The 17,326-nt window shown below is 48.6% G+C and overlaps 1 long non-coding RNA gene across 1 annotated transcript; it reads right to left on the bottom strand.

Annotated features, from left to right (window-relative positions):
* Window positions 1-886: 886 nt before the first annotated feature.
* Window positions 887-13,384, bottom strand: LOC143753940 (uncharacterized). The gene is made up of 4 exons (XR_013207841.1): window positions 13,083-13,384; window positions 12,759-12,820; window positions 9,456-9,477; window positions 887-946 (listed from the first exon to the last, which is right to left on the bottom strand). It is a non-coding gene; the product is annotated as an uncharacterized LOC143753940 (long non-coding RNA).
* Between the last annotated feature and the right edge of the window lie 3,942 nt (window positions 13,385-17,326).

The following is a 17,326-nucleotide window of genomic DNA, read 5'->3' as shown; positions in this document are numbered from 1 at the left end:
TTCCATAATTTAGATTTTCTAAATATATATACATTTTCATTATATAATAATCTTTAGTTTATTACATTTCAATTCATGAAACCCCTTTATTTAAAAATAGGTCTAAATAATACATACAATAATTTAAATTAACTTTCAGCCAGGTCTTCGACTGGGATTATGTTGTTTGATTTGTCAATCGTTTAGTTATTCAACTATATTGTCAAAATCAATCCTGCTCCGAAGAACGTGTGCTTGGTTAGGGAGCAGGATTGATTTTGACAATATAGTTGAATAAGTAAACGATTGACAAATCAGACAACATAATCCCAGTTAAAGACCTGGCTGAAAGTTAATTTAAATTATAACGTGGGGGTGCAGGACCACCACCTGTTTGTTTTTCTTTTCTTTTTTTCTCAGCCTTTTTCTTGGTTGCTTTTATAAAGAGGCAAACATTTATTAACATTGCCTTTTTAAAAGAGACTATAGTATAAGTAGTACAAATTACCATTATATAGAATATTCTAGTAATTCACTTTCACTTGTTCCCATGTTCTAGTAGTGGGTGGTAATTCTGACATTACAATGAACAAAGTTATTCATTATTTAGAAATTATTAAAATACAAAAATATATTCTGTAATAAGTGATAAAAACATCTAACATGATCACTACAAACTTAATTTGTCTGCTACTTTATGCCAGTCCTCTCTCCTGGCTTTTGCACACTTTGAGGTGTTCACTGGCGTTTTAATTAAGATCTCTAGTGCCAGTTTTTATTTATTTAAGTTGTCAAGTTTTTTTCAAAATACTCTATTTTCTTGGGGTAGGGGTGTGGGTGGGTTGGGGTAAACCTGTCAACACATGCCTTATGCAACAAAATGTAAAAGGAAAAGTACAACACTGCCCACCTCTGCATCACTGCTTTGTGCAGACTCTTCTGTAGGCCTTTCTGTAGATGTGGACTCCTGCAACTCATATTGCATTCAGAAATAATAGGTACTCAAGTGTAAATTAAGTAAAGTTATTTATGCACTTACAGATACTTTCTGGGGAAAAATCAAAGATAACGTCAGTAGACTATGGAGTGCCGCAAGGATCGTTGTTAGGCCCTCTTCTATTCTAAATATATATGCTCCCACTTGGTAATATTATAAGAAAACATGGAATTAATTTCCACTGTTATGGTGATGACACTCAATTATATATTTCATCACGGCCAGATGAAAACGTACTCGGTTACTAACGTAACCTCGGTTCTCTCTAGAGAGGGAACGAGTACTGCGTAATATCTTACGCTATGGGGAAAACCTCTTTTCCACGAGATATTGAAGCCAAAAATTATCCTTTAATTTTGATTAATGTAAAACGCTGTGCGGCAGCGTGCAGACATAGGCAAGACGGCTCGCGCGCCTATTGGCTGCCCTGCGGCCACAGCAGCAAGCCTATCGAGAGAGGCCCTGCGTGACGTGACGTCCAATGGGGGTACTTCGCGCCCATTTCGTCGCGTCCCGCCAGAATAGGCGTGGCCTTGGCCTATAAATACGCTCGACAGGCTGATACAAACTGGTTTTCAACGTTGAAGTGAACCAGCGCTGTTGTATGCACGGCAAGATACGCAGTACTCGTTCCCTCTCTAGAGAGAACCGAGGTTACGTTAGTAACCGAGTACGTTCTCTTACGAGAGTATCTCTCGTACTCCGTAATATCTTACGCTATGGGGAACACAATGTAAGACGCCGTGCGTACTGGGATCCGACACCAAAGTCCCAAGGGCAGTAGCCCGGGGCTCATATAGTGCATAATCACCGTAGACTCACAGAGAGTCGGAGAAGAGAGGCTACCAGCATCATTCCCCACGTAATAGCATCCCATAGGAGCTAGTTATGTCAACAATATATCCCGCAGACAGGGTGAACGCGTTCAGCCTGAACTGGGCAAAAATACGGGCCATTCAACACCCATGGAGGTGTTCCATCGATCAGTGAGTGATACTCAATCAAAACTCAGCATTTTGCGCCGGCGCAGCGGGACAGATAGTACTGAATTCTAGACCGACAGCAGCTTGGCCTGTAAGGCGGGAACTTCTAGGTTATAGAACCTTATAAATGTAGACGGCGAGGCCCAGCCTGCCGCCATACAGATATCATGCAAGGAAATCCCACTAGACCACGCCCACGAAGAGGCCACGCCTCTCGTGGAGTGCGCTCTGACACCCAAAGGACACTGCAGGCCCTTAGAGGTGTAAGCCAGCGCTATGGCATCGACTATCCATCTGGATAGGCTCTGTTTTGATGCGGCCAGTCCCTTGGAGCGTCCGCCAAACAAAACAAAGAGCTGCTCGGTCTGCCTGAAGACAGACGAGCGGGACACATAAGCTCTCAGCACCCTGACGGGGCAAAGGAGATTAGCATCCGCTTCCTCATTGTTCACCGGGAGGGCGCACAGGGAAATAACCTGGGCCCTGAACGGTGTGTTGAGGGATTTTGGCACGTACCCGTGCCTTGGTTTGAGTATGACTTTTGAGTCATTAGGCCCAAACTCAATACAGGACGCGCTTACTGAAAGCGCTTGCAAGTCCCCCACGCGCTTCATTGAAGCAAGAGCCACAAGAAATACCGTTTTGAAAGACAGGTGCTTCATGTCTGACAAATGGATTGGCTCGAATGGGGCACCTTTCAGGGCTTCCAGAACCGTAGAAAGGTCCCACATAGGGACTGAGGGAGGTCTGGAAGGATTCAGCCTCCGCGCTCCCCTGAGGAATCGCACGACAAGGTCGTTCTTCCCCAGTGACTGGCCAGACGTCGGTTTTGCAAACGCCGCTATGGCCGCCACGTATACTTTGAGCGTGGACGGGGTTCTACCCTTATCCAGCAGCTCCTGAAGGAAGGAGAGCACTTCCGTAACCCCGCAGTCTACGGGTGTAAAGCCCTGAGCTTGACACCAGGTAGAGAACACTGACCATTTCGAGGAGTAGAGCCGTCTAGTAGACGGGGCCCTAGCCTGCGTGATCGTGTTTAACACTCCCTCCGGGAGGTTAGCGGGTACCCGTTGATGGCCCACACATGTAGGGACCATAACTCCGGGCGAGGATGCCAAATCGAGCCCTTTGCCTGAGAGAGGAGGTCTCTCCTCACCGGTATCGGCCACGGGGCAGTGCTGGCCAGCTGCATCAGGACTGGGAACCAGGTTTGGTTCGTCCATAGCGGAGCCACGAGCAGCACTGGGCATCCATTTTCCCTGATTCGTTCCAGCACTTGGGGCAGGAGCGAGACGGGGGGAAAAGCATAGAGGGGGCGTCAGGGCCATACGTGGGCCAGCGCGTCCCTGCTCTTGGAGAAAAAGTCCGGACAGTGAGCGTTTTCCTGGGACGCGAACAGGTCCACCTGCGCTCTGCCGAATGTCTCCCACAGCAGTTGGATCGTCTGCGGGTGCAGCGACCATTCCCCTGCTGGGACATTGTTTCTGGACAGTCTGTCTGGTCCCAGATTCAGGTGACCAGGCACATGCGCTGCTTTCAGTGAAAGCAGGTTGTGCTGAGCCCAGCCCAGGAGGCGTTTCGTCAGCCTGTAAAGGCTTCGGGACCTGGTGCCGCCCTGGTGATTTATGTATGCCACCACTGACATGTTGTCCGACCGGACTAAGACGTGGCGGCCTTTTATCTGGGGACAAAAACGCCTTAGCGCGTTGTCTACTGCCAGCATTTCTAGACAGTTTATGTGTAGGAGCTTCTCCCGTTCTGACCACTGGCCAAAGAACGGTCTGCCCTCGAGCAGTGCTCCCCACCCCGAGGTGGAGGCGTCCGTGGACACCACCATCACACTCGAGGGAGTCCCCAGACTCACGCCTGACTGGTACCAGTCGGCTTTTTTCCAAGGTTTCAGAGCCGAGACGCATTTCCTGTCGACCCTGAGGCGAAACAGACCAGCGGCCCAAGCCCCGGGCGGAACTCGTGCTTTCAGCCATAACTGCAGTGGGCGCATGCGAAGCAGGCCCAGCTGAAGTACTGAAGATGCTGAGGCCATAAGGCCCAGCATTTTCTGAAACCGTTTGAGCTGGACTATAGAGCCGCGGCGGAAGGATTTCACGGCGCGCTGAATGTTCAGTCCTCGCTCCGGCGACAGACGTGCTGTCATAGACAGGGAGTCCATCACTGTTCCCAGGAAGGAGATTTCCTGGCTGGGAGACAGCGAACTCTTCGCCCAATTGACTGTGAGACCCAAATTCTCGAGATGCTCGAGTAATGCGGTCTTGTGTTCTATGAGCTCTGATCGTGATCGAGCTAGAATCAACCAGTCGTCCAAGTAGTTCAAAACTCGCATGCCCTGAAGTCTCAGGGGTGCGAGAGCCGCGTCCATGCACTTCGTGAATATACGGGGTGCTGGAGACAGGCCGAACGGTAGGACTGTGTATTGATATGCCTGGCCCTCGAAGGCGAATCTCAAGAATCGCCTGTGACGTGACGCAATCTGTATTTGGAAATAGGCGTCTTTCAGATCTATTGACATGAACCAGTCTCCCTGGCGCACGTGCGCGAGGATTTTGCTGGTTGTCAGCATTTTGAACTTGCGTTTCAGAAGCGCTTTGTTCAATTGTCGCAGATCTAGAATGGGTCTGAGACCCCCGTCTTTTTTCGGTACCAGAAAATATCTGCTGTATACACCCCCTTCGCTCTGAGCCTGAGATAAAGGTTCTATGGCCCCTTTGCTCAGTAGTTTCGCTATTTCGGTTCGAAGTAGATGAGATACTTCGTTGTCCACCGTGGTTTCGACACGCGCCGTGCAACGGCGGGGACGTCGAGCGAACTGTAGCGAATAGCCTCTCTTTATAGTGTTCAACACCCATTCTGATACCCCGGGAAGCATTGCCCATGCATTCGCGTGGATAGCTAGAGGCAGAATGATATCCGGGCTCTGGCCGCGGCACAGCGGCGGCTGCAGAGCTTCGGTGTGCTGAGACATGAACACTGCGTTTAGAGTGCGCGAGGCGGGGGGCGCGCCGATCACGGCGGGCAGGCTGTTCGCACTCGCTTTCTCTATGACACATTGTGGAGAGAGAACGAGCGGGACGAGCCCCGTAGGGTTCAGCGTGTCTGTGAGTGAATGTGGGCGCGGGACAGCGGGCACATTTACTGCACTGAAAACACCGTCGGCTTGCGCTGACTGAATATGTGTTGGTTTCGTTTTTACAGAAACCGTGGGACACGCACTGTGTAGTGTTTGTGGGCACTGTGTCGTGGGCACATTCACTACGTTTGCACAATCGACATGAGTCGATTTTATTTGTGCTAGCCCTGAACTGTGGCGGGCTGTGTCTGTGTGTGGGAATGGGCACTGTGACGTGGGCATTCTTACAACACTCATAACACCATCGGCTATGGCCGGGACACCAGAAAATACACTCTTTATTGGATTTATCTGGGTAGCCGTAAAAACGGCTGTTGTGTGCAGGCAAGCGGGCAAATGAACCGACTTGTTGACTGCTAAATACACTGGAACAGTCACATCGCATGGAACTGGACGAGCGAAATGTTTCGGTGAAAATCCGGCCGCAGCGAGATTTGAACACCGTCGCTTTCCTAGGATGGCTAGGAAGGCTTTGAGACCTCGGGCTTGATCTCAATCCTCGGCCGGGGCCCGCGCTGAGGGGGGCGGCGTCCAGCAGAGCGAGAGCGCGGTCTCTGTTCTCGGGCCTGGCGGCGCTGAGAAGCGGCGGCCGGTGGTGCAGGCTGTGGCTGTGAGCTGCGGGCAGACGGCTGTTTCGAGCGACCTGCTGCGGAGCTAGAGCGCTTCGGGAGGAAGTGCTTCATAGCCTGCGATGTCTTCTGAACCTCCTGGAATCTGTCCGCGAAATCTTTGACGGCAGATCCGAAGAGGCCCACTGGCGAAATGGGCGCGTCGAGAAACACAGAGCGCTCCGAATCCGTCATTTCAGACAGCGTTAGCCATAGGTGTCTCTCAGCCACGGTGAGAGAGGCCATGTTCCGCCCAATGGCCTGTGCAGCAGATTTAGCGGCGCAAAGAGCCAGGTCTGTAGCGCTCCTTAAATCCGCAACGCTGATCGATCCCACGCCTTCCTCGTCCATTTTTCGGAGAAGGTCGGCCTGGAAGATCTGCAGGATGGCCATTGTGTGTAGCGCCGACACAGCTTGCCCGGCGGCGGTGTAAGCGCGACCGTGCATGGCTGACGTCACTCGGCAGGCTTTAGATGGCAACACCGTCTGTGCTCGCCGTCCAGCAGAGGGCGGGCAGAGATGTGATGCTACCGCTGCTTCCACAGGAGGAAGAGAAAGGTACCCTCTGTCTTTCGCACCGTCTACAGTGGAGAATGCAGCAGAGACAGATGTACGCATTCTGGCCGAGAAGGGGGCGTTCCAAGACCTCGCGACTTCTTCGTGAAGCTCAGGAAGAAAAGGCGCGGGTCTGGACTGTGATGGGGCGTGGTCCTTCTTGAGGAAACATCCATCCAGTCGGTTGCGCGGGGGTTGCGCGGGCGCCTCCCAGTCGAGGCCGAGGTTGTCGACGGCTTGAGAGAGCAGACGCATCAACTCAGACTCAATGCCCGCTCTTTTCCCGGAAGGCTCGCGAACAGCGGAGGGGAGGTCCACAGAGCTCGCCCAATCTTCGCTGTCCGACGCCAGGATAGAACAAGCCTCGGCTGTTTCGTCGATCTCAATGGCGGAAGCGGTGGCAGACGGCGGCCGCTGTCCATCGGTGAGTGACTCGAGCGATGCCGGCGAAGCTAGCGGGCGAACCGGCGAGCTTAGGCGGGCAGGAGAGGGCTCGGGAACGCGCTGAGCGCGGCGCTTTTTACGGCGCGGCGTCACAGCGGGTTGAAGTGCAGGCTCTGAGAAGGATGCCAGGCGAGTCCTCAGAGTCACCATAGGCATTAGCTCGCAATGAGGGCATCCGCCTTCGACGAGAGCGAGAGCCGCATGATCCTCACCCAGGCAGGAAGCGCAGATGACATGACGGTCCCCGTCGCTGAGTGTGGCTCGGCACGAGCCGCAGGATCTTTGCATCTTTAAAAAGACGCTTGCTCTTTTAGAACAGATAGAAAACAGAGATAGAGTGTGAGTCGCAGCGGCGAACACACACTCAGCAGTGAAAAGGATATGAACGCCGGAAAGCGTAGCAGGTACGGCGGCTGAAGGCGGCGAGGTGCAGGCCAGCGACTTCAGGCTCGAAGGCTCGTCCCGCAGAAGGCTTAACATCAGACGGCGCGGCTTCTCACTCCGGATCCAGCGATGCAGTAGTGCTTCGCTGAAGAGTTGAAAATCAGTTTGTATCAGCCTGTCGAGCGTATTTATAGGCCAAGGCCACGCCTATTCTGGCGGGACGCGACGAAATGGGCGCGAAGTACCCCCATTGGACGTCACGTCACGCAGGGCCTCTCTCGATAGGCTTGCTGCTGTGGCCGCAGGGCAGCCAATAGGCGCGCGAGCCGTCTTGCCTATGTCTGCACGCTGCCGCACAGCGTTTTACATTAATCAAAATTAAAGGATAATTTTTGGCTTCAATATCTCGTGGAAAAGAGGTTTTCCCCATAGCGTAAGATATTACGCAGTACGAGAGATACTCTCGTAAGAGAACACTAATTTATCAAATTTGACAGAGTGTCTCAAAGATATAAAATGCTGGATGACGCGTAATTTCCTGCTACTAAATTCAGATAAAACGGAGGTATTACTTATTGGTCCAAAAAACTACCCACAAACTCACTTACAATACAACTTTAATATAGAAGGATGTCCTGTTACTTTATCCACTACAGTAAAAGACCTGGGTGTTATACTAGACCGCAACTTGTCTTTCGAAAATCCTATTTCATATGTTACAAGAACAGCCTTTTTCCACCTTAGAAACATTACAAAGCTACGTAACATGCTATCTGTTTCTGATGCAGAAACGTTAGTTCATGCATTCATGACCTCGAGACTAGATTATTGTAATGCTATATTAGCTGGCTGTCCGGCATCCTCAATAAACAAGCTTCAGTTAGTGCAAAATGCAGCTGCTAGAGTTCTTACTAGGTCAAGAAAATATGATCATATAACACCAATTTTATCATCTCTACACTGGTTACCTATTAAGTTACGTATCAATTACAAAGTATTCCTACTGACCTATAAAGCCCTAAATGGTTTAGCTCCTGTGTATTTAACAGACCTTCTATCGCCCTACAATCCATCGCGTTCTTTAAGATCACTAAATTTGAGGCTTCTGGTCATTCCTAGGATATCTAAGTCCACTAAAGGAGGAAGGGTGTTCTCACATTTAGCTCCAAAACTCTGGAATAGCCTTCCTGATATTGTCCGAGGCTCTGACTCGCTGTCCCAGTTTAAAACTAGATTAAAGATTTATCTCTTTAGCCAAGCATTTACATAATGCTTACCTTTTATACCACTGCTGAATCAGATCAAATGCATTTAATATTGTAAAACTTGAAGAGTCTGTAGGTTATTTGTATAGCTTGCATAGTATTTACAGTCATTACGTTCCTGTGTATATTGCGTGAATGACGGGTGGTTGGGTAGATATTGTGTTTTACGGTAGGTGGAATGCCATACGGAACCGTTGCCACTGAACCTGCTTTAACGACGACAGTGGGGCTCGACAGCCTTAGTCAAACGGCTCGGCGCGTATGGTTGGGTTGCGGAGAGATTGTGAGATTGTGGTTGGGTCTCAGCAGCAGGAGGGATGTAGAGGTCAGTAAGCAGGGCTGAGTTGAGTGGGGGACGGAGGGGGATGACTCTGGGACGCAAGAATCACTGTCTTCATGTTTTTTATCATTTACGCCCATGTTATGGAAATCATTATGAACAGCAGATACGCTAATTATTTTCCCTTTTGCTTTTCTGCTGTTATCTCGGGACGTGAGTCCCGAGAAAAACGGCGTTCGTCAGCTCCAATTTGTATCCAGCCTTTCACAGAGACTTCAGATACCCCAATCACAAAGCCTATGAAGAGACAACTCAACACCAGCGATATGGACCCTCTATGGTGGACGGCACTCATCCTCAACAACTCGTCTCAACACCGGCGTGATAACTTGGACTTCCAAAAGATGGAAATGGTTAAATATTCTAAATGTTCCGATCCAATCTGACTTGTAATGCTGCCCGAATCATAAATCATGCACTGTTCCTTCGTTGGCCAGAGGAGAACTGGCCCTCTGACTGAGTCTGGTTTCTCCCAAGGTTTTTTTCTCCATTCTGTCACCTGATGGAGTTTTGGTTCCTTGCCACTGTTGCCTTGTCTTTTGGCTTGCTTAGTTGGGGACATTTAATATTCAATAATATTATTGATCTGCCTTACTTAAGGTGGACGTTGACGCAATTTTCTTTTAGAAACAAACTCTGTTATATTATTTTCATGTTATCACTGTGAAGCTGCTTTGATACAATCTGTATTGTAAAAAGCGCTATATAAATAAAGGTGACTTGACTTGACTTGACTTTCTCCAAAAGACAGTCACCTGAGAGGGTTTCTTCACTGTCCTGTTGTTACAACCAGTCAGGAACGAGACAGAGAACGAATCCAATCGCAAGCACATTTAATAAACAGGAAATCCAGGGAACTCAGAACAAGGTAGAGAAGTAACATAAACAAAAGACAAGACACATGGCAGGATTACATTACAAACAAGGGATCACGTGATATACAAGACACAACAAAAACCCACACGTAACATAGCCCCCCCCCATGGGCGGCTCCCGACGCCCCTTGAAACAAAAACACTAAAGTTTAGGAGGGTGGTGAAGTGGAGGCGGTCTTGGGGGAGGGACGGAGGGCCAGGTTCGTGCAGGGGACCAGGGCAGAGACGACCCCTCGGTCGGCCACGGCGGAGAAGACAGTCCATCGGGCGGCCAGGGCGGAGAAGACAGTCCATCGGGCGGCCAGGGCGGAGACGACCCCTCGGGCGGCCAGGGCGGAGACGACCCCTCGGGCGGCCAGGGTGGAGACGACCTCTGGGGCGGCCAGGGCGGAGACGACCCTTCGGGCGGCCAGGGCGATGAAGACCCCTCGGGCGGCCAGGGCGGCGAAGACACCGGCTCAGGAACAGCAGACACCGGCTCAGGAACAGCAGAGACCGGCTCAGGAACAGCAGACACCGGCTCAGGAACAGCAGACACCGGCTCAGGAACAGCAGACACCGGCTCAGGAACAGCAGACACTGGCTCGGGAACAGACAACACACTCACTGGCTCGGGAACAGCAGACACTGGCTCGGGAACAGACAACACAATCACTGGCTCGGGAACGGACGACACACACACTGGCTCGGGAACGGACGACACACACACTGGCTCGGGAACGGACGACACACACACTGGCTCGGGAACAGACAACACACACACTGGCTCAGGAACAGACAACACACACACTGGCTCGGGAACAGACAACACAGGCTCTGGCTCGGGAACAGACAACACAGACTCTGGCTCGGGAACAGACAACACAGACTCTTGGCTCGGGAACAGACAACACAGACTCTTGGCTCGGGAACAGACAACACAGACTCTGATTGGGGAACAGGCAACACACACACTGGCTCGGGAACAGGCAACACACACACTGGTTCGGGAACAGGCAACACACACACTGGCTCGGGAACAGACAACACACACACTGGCTCGGGAACAGACAACACACACACTGGCTCGGGAACAGACAACACAGACTCTGGTTGGGGAACAGACAACACAGACTCTGGTTGGGGAACAGGCAACACACACACTGGCTCGGGAACAGGCAACACACACACTGGTTCGGGAACAGGCAACACACACACTGGCTCGGGAACAGACAACACACACACTGGCTCGGGAACAGACAACACACACACTGGCTCGGGAACAGACAACACAGACTCTGGTTGGGGAACAGACAACACAGACTCTGGTTGGGGAACAGGCAACACACACACTGGCTCGGGAACAGGCAACACACACACTGGTTCGGGAACAGGCAACACACACACTGGCTCGGGAACAGACAACACACACACTGGCTCGGGAACAGACAACACACACACTGGCTCGGGGAACAGACAACACAGACTCTGGCTCGGGAACAGACAACACAGACTCTGGCTCGGGAACAGACCACACAGACTCTGGCTCGGGAACAGACAACACACTCACTGGTTGGGGAACAGACAACACACACACTGGCTCGGGAACAGACAACACACACACTGGCTCGGGAACAGACAACATACACACTGGCTCGGGAACAGACAAAACACACACTGGCTCGGGAACAGACAACACACACACTGGCTCGGGAACAGACAACACACACTGGCTCGGGAACAGGAACAGGCTCTGGCTCCGGCTCAGGAACAGACACTGGCTCCGGCTCAGGAACAGACACTGCTTCCGGCTCAGGAACAGACACTGGCTCCGGCTCAGGAACAGACACTGGCTCCGGCTCAGGAACAGACACTGGCTCCGGCTCAGGAACAGACACCAGAACAGAAACAGCCACAAGGACAAACGTAAACACAGAAAAAAAACATAGAGCGATCAGGTTCAGGCGTGACTTGAACAGTCTCTGGATCGCCAGACGTGACTTGAACAGCCTCTGGATCGGCAGGCGTGACTTGAACAGTCTCTGGATCGGCAGACGTGACTTGAACAGTCTCTGGATCGGCAGACGTGACTTGAACAGTCTCTGGATCGGTAGACGTGACTTGAACAGTCTCTGGATCGGCAGACGTGACTTGAACAGTCTCTGGATCGGACGGGACCAGCGGCGAGGACTCTGGGCTGACAGGAAGTACAGGAAAGACTTCCAGGCATTGCGGGACGCGGGAAGTCCTCTTCCTCCTCCGTCTCCGAGAGCGAGAGGGCGCTGGGCTGGACGGAACCAGCGCTGAGGGCGCTGTGCTGGACTGGACCAGCGGTGAGGGCGCTGTGCTGGACGGGACCAGCGGTGAAGGCTCTGTGCTGGACGGGACCAGCGGTGAAGGCTCTGTGCTGGACTGGACCAGCGGTGAAGGCTCTGTGCTGGACGGGACCAGTGGTGAAGGCTCTGTGCTGGACGGGACCAGCGGTGAAGGATCTGTGCTGGACGGGACCAGCGGTGAAGGCTCTGTGCTGGACGGGACCAGCGGTGAAGGCTCTGGCTGGACGTGGCTGACGTGAAGCTCTGGCTGGACGTGGCTGACGTGAAGCTCTGGCTGGACGTGGCTGACGTGAAGCTCTGGCTGGACGTGGCTGACGTGAAGCTCTGGCTGGACGTGGCTGACGGGAAGCTCTGGCTGGACGTGGCTGACGGGAAGCTCTGGCTGGACGTGGCTGACGTGATGAGGATTGGACTGGACGCAGAGATGTTGACGCTGAGAAATTTGTCTGGACCCATATCCTCCCCTGTGACCTCCACGGAACCCCCGGAAAATCGCTTTGCGGGTTCCCACAAAGGCCTGTTTGTCGAACTCCATGCTCATGCTGGGAAGATCAGGCGAGATTCGTACTGCTGGATTTTTTTGAGGTCGGTTGTTCTGTTACAACCAGTCAGGAACAAGACGGAGAACGAATCCAATCGCAAGCACATTTAATAAACAGGAAATCCAGGGAACTCAGAACAAGGTACAGAAGTAACATAAACAAAAGACAAGACACATGGCAGGATCACATGACAAACAAGGGATCACGTGATATACAAGACACAACAAAAACCCACACGTAACACCTGTGCATTGGGGAAAAAATGGACATTACAAAGTGTTCTACTTTCTTCCCTTTTGATGTAAAGTTAGAATAAGTCCACTTACTGCATATACTTCTGCAACCACTTGCTTGGGAACAGGTAAAAGTGTTGGTGTATTGTTTAAAACTGCACAAAAGAGGAAAACACAATTTCATTACAATGAAGTACACTGGGTGGAAATGTGATCAATAACTCATGGCAACATATTTTTTTTTACATTAACTATGTTTAGTTTCACACATTACTTTCACAAGTCAAAGCAATTAATTACTACTCAAGGTTTAACAGTTGATATGACTGGACCAGCCATTTGGATTATAGGCCTACTTAATTTAATGCAGCAACAAATTATTTTACAGTGTACTAAGATCATTTAAAGTTAATTTACCAGCAGTGAAGGTGTTGCTGCTTCTGGTCCCTGGCTGTGGGTCTGAGGAAGAGCTGAACCCAGGAATGCCCTTCACAATGGGTGGGTTCACATTCAACCCAAGGGCCAACTCTTCTGCCTGGGTATAACGTGGGGGTGCAGGACCACCACCTGTTTGTTTTCTTTTCTTTTTTTCTCAGCCTTTTTCTTGGTTGCTTTTATAAACAGGCAAACATTTATTAACATTGCCTTTTTAATAGAGACTATAGTATAAGTAGTACAAATTACCATTATATAGAATATTCTAGTACTTCACTTTCACTTGTTCCCATGTTCTAGTAGTGGGTGATAATTCTGACATTACAATGAACAAAGTTATTCATTATTTAGAAATTATTAAAATACAAAAATATATTCTGTAATAAGTGATAAAAACATCTAACATGATCAATACAAACTTAATTTGTCTGCTACTTTATGCCAGCCCTCTCTCCTGGCTTTTGCACACTTCGAGGTGTTCCCTGACGTTTTAATTACTTGAAATTCAGCATAACCTTCAAGCAATAACTCTTGCTCTGCTGCAGAGAAAAACTGAGCGCGCTCTTTGGCCACGGTGAGCAGCCAAAAGCAGCGTTCCTGATCAATGTTCTACTATCGATACATATCCCCTTTTAAACCATGAACGCGCAATTATCTCAGATAACTCAATCCAGCTATACTAAACATAAACGGCAGGTGTGTTCGAAGAACCCAATTAGGCTAAATTAATATTACAATCAATTAATCAGTTCGTCCAACGAACTCTTTTGATTATTAATTTATTCTAAGAAAAGGGTATCTTCCCTGGCCACAGAAGAATAATTATTTCTTAGCATGTACAGCGTTTTGAGCATGTAGCAAGAACAAAAAATGTAAAGGGACTTCGTATTTCAAGCAAATCAGAACCAAATACATAAAGTGCATAAGTTTTATTAAAGGTGCAATGTGTAAACATTTTGAGTATCTATTAACAGAAATGCAATATGACATCCATAACTATGTGTTCAGTTGTGTGTAAAGAACTTACTTAATAAACCGTAATGTTTTTATTACCTTAGAATGAGGCATTTACAGTTAGGTCCATATATATTTGGACACAAGCACAATTTTCATACTTTTGGTTCTGTATGCCACCAGAATAAAATTAAAATGAAACAATCAAGATGAATTTGAAGTGCAGACTTTCAGCTTTAATTCAAGGGGTTGAACAAAAATATCAAGTAAACATTTTAGGAACTGCAACCATTTTTATACACAGTATCCCCATTTTCAGGGGCTCAAATGTAATTGGACAAATTAATATAATCATAAATAAAATGTTCATTTTTAATATTTTGTTGAGAATCCTTTGCAGGCAATGACTGCTTGAAGTCTGGAACTCATAGACATCACCAAAGACTGGGTTTCCTGCTTTGTGATGCTTTGCCAGGCCTTAACTGCAGCTGTCTTCAGCTGTTGTTTGTTTGTAGGTCTTTCTGCCTTTAGTTTTACCTTCAGCAAGTGAAATGCATGCTCAATCGGGTTGAGATCAGGTGATTGACTCGGCCATTGCAGAATATTCCACTGTCCATTGTCCATTGCAGAATATTTTCCTTAAAAAACTCCTGGGTTGCTTTTGCAGTGTGTTTTGGATCATTGTCCATCTGTACCGTGAAGCGCCGTCCAACCAACTTTGCTGCATTTGGCTTAATCTGGGCGGACAGTATATTCCTATACACTTCAGAATTCATCCGGCTGCTTCTGTCTTCTGTCACATCATCAATAAACACCAGTGATCCAGTGCCACTGGAAGCCATGCATGCCCATGCCATCACACTGCCTCCACCATGTTTTACAGAAGATGTTGTATTCTTTGGATCATGAGCTGTTCCAAGCTTTCTCCATACTTTTTTCTTCCCGTCATTTTGGTACAGGTTGATCTTAGTTTCATCCGTCCAAAGAATGCTTTTCCAGAACTGATCAGGCTTTTTTAGATGCTTTTTGGCAAAGTCTAATCTGGCCTTTCTATTCTTGGTGCTTATGAATGGTTTGCACCTTGTGGTGAACCCTCTGTATTTGCTCTCGTGAAGTCTTCTCTTGATTGTAGACTTTGACAATGACACGCCTACCTCCTGGAGAGTGTCCTTCACTTGGCTAGATGTTGTGAATGGGTTTTTCTTTACCATGGAGAGGATCCTGCGATCATCAACCACTGTTGTTTTCCGTGGACGTCCAGGCCTTTTTATGTTGCTGAGCTCACCAGTGGATTCTTTTTTTCTCAGAATGTACCAAACTGTTGATTTGGCCACTCCTAATATTCCTGCTATCTCTCGGATGGATTTATTTTGTTTTTGAAGCCTAATGATGGCCTGTTTTACTTGCATGGAGAGTTCCTTTGAACGCATGATGTATGTTCACAGCAATATACTCCAAATGCAAATACCACACTTAGAATTAACTCCAGACCTTTTACCTGTTTAATTGATAAAGAAATAACGAAGGAATAGCCCACACCTGTCCATGAAATCGCTTTTGATTCAATTGTCCAATTACTTTTGGTCCCTTAAAAAGGGGGGGCGGGGGGGGTGGCTCTCTCAAGAGCTGTAATTCCTAAACCCTTCCTCCAATTTGGGTGTAAATACCCTCAATTTAAACCTGAGAGTGTGCACTTTCAGCCCATATCCATTAAATAACTATAGCTTGAATATGTGTTGGTAAATACCTGAAAAAAAGAAAAATTGTGCCTGTGTCCAAATATATATGGACCTAACTGTATATCCACATAGGCGCGGGAATCCCCTTCTATGAAGGTCGACATATTGTGACGTCATGTTTCTACCGTAGCCGACAGCGAACAAACAGCGTTACAGAGCGCGTTTCATCATTATCTTGAAAGAGAAGCCGCAGAAAGCTAGAAGCTAGCCATAAACACCGTGAGTAGTGACTTTTCCCTTGTCAGTGGTGTAAAATATGTAGTTGGATTGTTTCATGTAACTTAATTCTTCTCCCTCGCTGTGTTATGGCTTTGCTATGTGAGGATAAATGTGGTGGTTACGTTCGTGAGACAGCTGATTAGTACTCTTGTCATTGACCGTAAAACAGTTACAGGAATCACCAACCCGTCGATCTTGGAAGCATTTTCAGTCGATCGAGTTTCCAAAACCAGAGAAAAAAAGCCTATTGTGTTTAGTAAATGGTGTATAGGGGATGCGGAGGTGCGCGCGCTGTTACAATCACGTTATTTTTGCCGCACGCACCTTTGGGCTCATGCGGACGCGTCCAGTATAAACAAGGCTTAACGCTTTAACCAGCTCATCAACTAATTACTATTATTATATTACGTATTAAGACCCTTGATCCTCACCTGACTATGGCTTTTTAAACTTTATCCATGATGTGGTTTATAATGGACTGTGGTACAGAAACTTGGTTTACTCTGGCTATTCTCTGCCGTCTCAGACGACGATGTTTGTCCCGTTTTAGCCACCGTAGCTTCTTCGAAAGGGAGGGGTGAGCGATGGGCTGAGCCCTTAGTGTAAACTCGCAATTGAACCGCTAGATGTCGCTAAAAGTCACACACTGCACCTTTAACTAAATCATAAACATAAATAAACTAAACACACATATATACAGAAATACAGAAATAGGTTAGTGATAGGATTAAATTGGAAACCGGAAAAAGGGACTATGAGAAGAACCATCAGAATTTCCTTTTCACATTTCATTGAATTGAATACTTGCATTTGTAGAGGGAAAAATTCTTGAAGTTGTTGAAAATTTAAGTCGTTGATGGTTCCGGCAGTGTCAATTGGAAGTTGGTTGAGAGTTCTCTTTCTCCAGGAACGCATGGCTGGTTTGGTCAAGGCCTGAGGCCATGCCGAGCACCCAGGAGAAGTGAGGAAGTCGGAAGAGTGGGTGATTGGAGTCGTTGTTGGTTGGAGTCTTTGTTCCAAAACTCCTGAGATTGTCCTTGGTTCTTTGTGAGAGAGTCTTCTTTCTCCTGCCTAAGCCCATATCTGGTTGGATTGAGGCCTGCTGGGCCCTGGGGTCCCCGTGGAGTGGGAGGGGGTTCCCCAGTATCACCAGAACAGTGTTGCGGCTGGATGAAAGAACTAAGAGAGGCAGGTCACATGTGGACTGTCTCTAATAAAGCCTGTAAAAGATCCTCCCCTAAGGGTTGAACTCGACCAATCAGAAAGGTGACATGTCTGAGAGGGAAAGTGGCTCTTAGTTGATTTACGGGACTT

Source organism: Siphateles boraxobius, unplaced genomic scaffold, assembly GCF_051911475.1.
Source record: "Siphateles boraxobius isolate OS27281-9 unplaced genomic scaffold, OSU_SipBor_1 29, whole genome shotgun sequence".
NCBI classification, from domain to species: Eukaryota; Metazoa; Chordata; class Actinopteri; order Cypriniformes; family Leuciscidae; genus Siphateles; species Siphateles boraxobius.
Note: the sequence above shows the minus strand (reverse complement) of the source record. Positions and strands in the feature narration are given on the sequence as shown.